Genomic DNA, 6,000 nt, shown 5'->3' with positions numbered 1-6,000 from the left:
TACCTGGCTTTGCCACTGGCATCCCCAGGATGGCATCTTCCTAGCTTAGCAGCCCTGGTACAGGGCATCTTCCCACCTGCTCTAACAGAGGGCATTGGGGATGATCCTCATTGGCACAGCCGGGTCACAAGCTCATCCCAGAGCCAATCACAGTGCACGGGAAGGCAGGGCCCCTGTGATTAGCCAGGTCTGGGCATGTGTGCACTCCTGAGTAGGGGGCTGACCAGCCCCACCTCAACGCCTTCCCGTGGCTTCTCCATCGGGAAGAAGGTTTTGTTGCCAGAGGAAAGGGTGCTGCACAGCCACAGGCCACCACTGTGCGTAGCCTACACACACCCCTCGTGCTTGGTGTAAAAAAACAAAAAATGTACATACCAGCTAGGGGAGAGAGAGCAATGTAGTTCCTCTCTTTTGGCTCATAGCTCCCAGTCTCCTTTGCTCTAAATGCCAGCGAGTCCCAGGGCTCAGGCCTTGGCCCCTTCCCCCTTTCTGCCACCTTCTCCTGGTCCCTTCAGTCCACTGACAACTCTCTCCAGCCAGGACCTCCGCGCTGAATGTAAGTCAACGGTCCTACCATGTTTGGCCTCTCCTCTTGGGATACTGACATCTAAGAACTCGTCTGTCTGGGCCTTTCAAACCCTGGAGAGACACCTACGACCCCTGCTTCTCCCCGCCATTGCCCCGTCCCAGTGAGTGGCACCACCATCCAGCAAGTTGTTCAGGCCAAAAACCAGGGCATCTTGACTCCTTTTTTGTTCACAAAGCCAAATCCAGTCCATCAGCAAATTCTCCTTCAGAAGAGATTCACAATCAGGCCAGACACTGCGGATCATGCCTGTAATTCCAGCACTTCAGGAGGCCAAGACAGGAGGATCACCTGAGGTCAGGAGTTCATGACCAGCCTGGCCAACATGGTGAAACCCCCATCACTACTAACAAATACAAAAATTAGCCGGGCATGGTGGCACATGTCTGTAATCTCAGCTCCTCGGGAGGCTGAGGCAGGAGAATCACTTGAACCCAGGAGGCAGAGGTTGCAGTGAGCCGAGATCACACCATTGCACTCCAGTCTGGTGACAGAGAGAGACTCCATCTCAAAAAAGAAGAGGAAGAAGAGCTTCACAATCTACCTGAGTACCACTGCTCCTGCTCTCCCAGCCCAGCCACACCACGTTTTGCCTGGACTAGCGCGCCAACCTCCCTGCAGATCTCCCTGGTCTTCCTGTGTTTGCGCTTGCCCTCCTACCTGCCATTCTCCTCCTCTCCTGTACACACGAACATGTTGAAGTTGAATCATGGCTCTCCCCATCTCAAACCTTCCCAGTAGTGTAAATGTGTAAAACCAGCTGGTGGGTGGAGCTCACTTGTAGAATCTGCCAATTCCTGTGGTGTAAACACTCCCATTTTGGCCAATTCCTAGTTACCAACGTGCTATCGCTGAACATGGAGAGGGAGAGGAATGTGCACAGTCAGCTCTCGCAAGCCAGTGTGAGCACACCACTGCCCTTACTCCACTCAGAACAAAACACAGGCCAGGCGCAGCAGCTCATGCCTGTCATCCCAGCACTTTGGGAGGCAAAGGCGAGAGGATCACTTGATCCCAGGAGTTTGAGACCAGCCTGGGCAACATAAGGATACCCTGTCTCTACAAAAAATAAAAGCCTAGCTGGGTGTGGTGGTGCATGCCTGTAGTCCCAGCTGCTTAGGAGGCTGAGGTGGGAGGATCACTTAGACCTGGGAGGTCAAGGTTGCAGTAAGCCATGATTGCACTACTGCACTCCAGCCTGGGAGACAGAGTGAGACCTCGTCTCAAAAAAAAAAAAAAAAAAAAGAGAGAGAGAGAGAGAGATAAGGAGGGAGGGAGAGCAGGCACGAAGGTAGAGAGGGAAGGAAGGAAACAAAAGAAGGAAAGGAAAGAAGAGAAGGGGAGGGGAGGGGAGGGGAAGGAAGAAGAAAGGAAGGAAGGGAGGGAGAAAGGGAGAGAAAGCAGAAAGGGCAAGCAAGGCAAACACAGAGTCCTTACTATGGCCTGCAAGGCCCTGCTGAGACAGCCCGCTGCCTCTCCACTCATCGTCACCCCTCCCCATCACTCAATGCCCTTCAGCCTCCTCCTTGCTGTTCCCCTAGTGTCAAAGCTGTTCCCACCTCAGGGCCTTGGTACTTGCTGTTCCCTCTGCCGCGAATGTTCTCTCAGCTCCTTTCAGGGTAATCTCTGTCACGAACTGAGGTCCCTGTTCAAATGCCACCTTCACTACCCCCTTCGAAATAATATTTCTCTATCACAATTACCCTTATTTTTTTCATAGACTTTATCGCTGCCCAGTATTTTGCTGTGTATTTATTTGTCTATCGTCCTCACTAGAAGCAAATTTTACAAGGGCAGGAAATTCACTAGTTCACCCCTCTGTCCCCAGCACCTGGAAAGAATGGCGCATGGAAGGAACCCACTTCTGGCCGGCCACAGTGGCTCACTGTGCTTGTAATCCTAGCACTTTGAGAGGCCAAGGTGGGCGGATCACAAGAGGTCAGGAGTTCGAGACCAGCCTGGCCAGTATGGTGAAATCTTGTCTCTACTAAAAATATAAAAATTAGCTGGGCATGGTGGTGCATGCCTGTAATCCCAGCTACTTGGGAGGCTAGGGTGGGAGGATCACTTGAACTCAGAAGGTGGAGGCTGCAGTGAGCCAAGATTGCACCACTGCATTCCAGCCTGGGTGACAGAGCCAGACTCCATCTAAAAACAACAACAACAACAACAACAACAAAACCACTTATGTGGGTCAGGCGGGCACTGAGAACATAGCTGTGAATGAGCCCTGGCTCTGTCACTGAAGCAGAGGAGGTTCCAGAGGAAGGCAAGGAGGCCAGCAAAGGGGGCTCGACTGCTCCTTGGGTGCCAAGACAAGCACTGGGACCTTTATCCTGGCAAGGCAGGTGGTATCACTAGTTTTTTGTTGTTGTTTTGTTTGTTTGAGACAGAATCTCCCTCTGTTGCCCAGGCAGGAGTACAGTGGCATGATCTCGGCTCACTGCAACCTCCGCCTCCTGGGTTCAAGTGATTCTCCCGCCTCAACCTCCCGAGTAGCTGGGATTACAGGCGCCCACCACCACACTCAGCTAATGTTTTGTATTTTTCGTAGAGACAGGATTTCACCATGTTGGCCAGGCTGGTCTCGAACTATTAACCTCAGGTGATCTGCCCACCTCAGCCTTCCAAAGTGCTGGCATTACAAGCATGAGTCACCCCACCCGGCCAGCATCATTAGTTTATCAAAAGCAGCATGGCTCCCACGTAGCCTCGCCCTTGCTGCTCTGCCTCTCCAACCTTGGGAATGTCCCACAGACTTCAACCTGCCTGAGGCCAAGTCCATGCAGTCTACCTGTCTCCACCAAGGGTACTGCCCAAGCTTGGCAGTGAGCTGCAGAAGCACAAACCCTCAGAGTTTGGGACACTGGGAAGCTGCCCTGCCCGCAGGGCCCTCCATGGGCCCCCCAGAGCTCCTGCATTGGAGTGAGGGGAGAGCAACATCGGAGGCAAGGCCCTGGCCAGCACCTGTTGTTCAGCTTCTTCTAGGATAATGCCAGGGACAGGGGACTTACTTTTTTTTTTTTTTGAGACGGAGTCTAGCTCTGTCGCCCAGGCTGGAGTGCAGTGGCCGGATCTCAGCTCACTGCAAGCTCCGCCTCCCGGGTTTACACCATTCTCCTGGCTCAGCCTCCCGAGTAGCTGGGACTACAGGCGCCTGCCACCTCGCCCGGCTAGTTTTTTGTATTTTTTAGTAGAGACGGGGTTTCACCGTGTTAACCAGGATGGTCTCGATCTCCTGACCTTGTGATCCACTCGTCTCGGCCTCCCAAAGTGCTGGGATTACAGGCTTCAGCCACCGCGCCCGGCCGTAGGACTTACTTTTTTATTCATCCATTCATTCATTCATTGTTCAGCAAGTAGTAACTGGGCATCCACCTACTCTGGGCCAGCCCCTGCTCCGGGTGCCGGGAGCCAGTGGTGGCCACAGTAAGCCTGTGCCCTCCCTCACTGGGCTTACCACCCACTGAGAGGGAGCTGATCACTAAGTAAACAAGCTCATAGATAATAAAACTTGAGATAAAAATGGGCTCAGGAAGGCAACTAGAACAGAGGGCGGATGGAGGCTCAGTGAGGAGCAACTCACAGAAAGCTGGGGCGCCTCTCTCGGGAGGTGGCATCTGAACTGGGCCCTGAACAACCAGAGGGTGCCTCTGCTCAGCCTGGAGCTCAGGCAGTGCAAGCCAAGGAAACAGCAGGTGCTAAGGCCCAGGGGCAGCAACAAGTTTGACATTCTGGAGGACCAGGCTGGGCGCGGTGGCTCACACCTGTAATCCCAGCACTTTTGAGACACCAAGGAAGGAGGATCACGAGGTCAGGAGATCGAGACCATCCTGGCTAACACAATGAAATCCCATCTCTACTTAAAAAAATACAAAACACTGGCCGGGCGTGGTGGCGGGAACCTGTAGTCCCAGCTACTCCAGAGGCTGAGGCAGGAGAATGGCATGAACCCGGGAGGCAGAGCTTGCAGTAAGCGGAGATCGCGCCACTGCACTGCAGCCTGGGCGACAGAGCGAGACTCCATCTCAAAAAAAAAAAAGACGTTCTGGAGGACCAGAGAGAGGACAGCATGACTGAAGTACGGGAGTGGGCGAGTCGGGGGGGCACAGTGGCTCATCACCTCGTGGGGCCCTCTGTGCACAGCCACCCTTCAAGCAGGGATCTGATGGGAGTCACCTTCAAGTACCTCAGGGCAGAGCCCAGGGACAGTGGCAGAGTGGAGTCAGGAGAGCAGAGAGGAGATGCTGCTGGCCAGCGCTCCTGGGAGAGCCAACCGTGCTCCCTGACTGCGGTGCAGATTTGGGTTACAATTTGGAGGGAAACCCGACAGGACCTGCTCATGGGCTGGATTTGGGAGGTGGAGGAAAAGAAAGGAATTCAGAATAACACCTGGGCCAGGTGTGGTAGCTCACACCTGTAATAATCCTAGCACTTTCAGAGACCGAGGCACGAGGATCACTTGTGCTCAGGAGTTTGAGACCCGCTTGGGCCACGTTGGGAGACCCTGACTCTACAGAAAAAAGTTTTTAAAATTTAGCTGGGCATAATGATGCACATCTGTAGTCCCAGGTGTGGACCCAGGAGAGTAAACTCTCAAGCAACAGAGGGTAAATGAGGCCAAGGCAGCAGTGAGCTATGATCGTGCCACTGCACCAGCCTGGACGACAGAGCAAGACCCTGTCTCGAAAAATAAAAATAAAAAAGATAACACCTGGGCCAAGCACGGTGACTCACTCCTATAATCCCAGCACTTTGGGAGGCTGAAGCGGGTGGATCACTTGAGGCCAGGAGTTGGACATCAGCCTGGCCAACATGGTGAAACCCCGTCTCTACTAAAAATACAAACTTAGCCAGGCATGGTGGTACGTGCCTATAATCCCAGCTACTTGGGAGGCTGAGCCAGGAGAATCACTTGAACCTGGGAGGCAGAGGTTGCTTCAGTGAGCTGAAATCAAGCCACTGCACTCCAGCCTGGGTGACAGAGCAAGATCCTGTCTCAAAAAATAAAAAGGAGGACACCTGGATTTGGGGCCTGATGGCTGTCCGCGGAGACAGAATGCCTTGGGGAGAACGAGGAGCCACATGGCCATAGCCAATCTTTCCCTTGCCCGGCTCTGGGTGCCCCACCATGCTGGCCCTTGTAGGACCTGGTGTCAGACAAACCTGGGCACTACCCCGAACCCAGTAGGACAAGCTGGAGGCCCTGTGACACCACTAAAATCTGAGCCCCACCACCAAAAGCCCTTGACTGGGAATGTGATGCCGACTTCTCGGCTCACTGTGGGGACTCCACGAGGTAACACATAAAGCACAATCTGCACAAGAAGCATGCTACCAGCCAGAGGGTTATTGCTGTCCTTGCTGTCCTGCCTCTTTGTCACCTTTGTGCAAATCGGCCCTGCCTCCAAAAA

The sequence above is a fragment of the Papio anubis genome, chromosome 13 (assembly GCF_008728515.1).
Source record: "Papio anubis isolate 15944 chromosome 13, Panubis1.0, whole genome shotgun sequence".
Taxonomy (NCBI): domain Eukaryota; kingdom Metazoa; phylum Chordata; class Mammalia; order Primates; family Cercopithecidae; genus Papio; species Papio anubis.
This window is presented reverse-complemented; position numbering follows the sequence as displayed.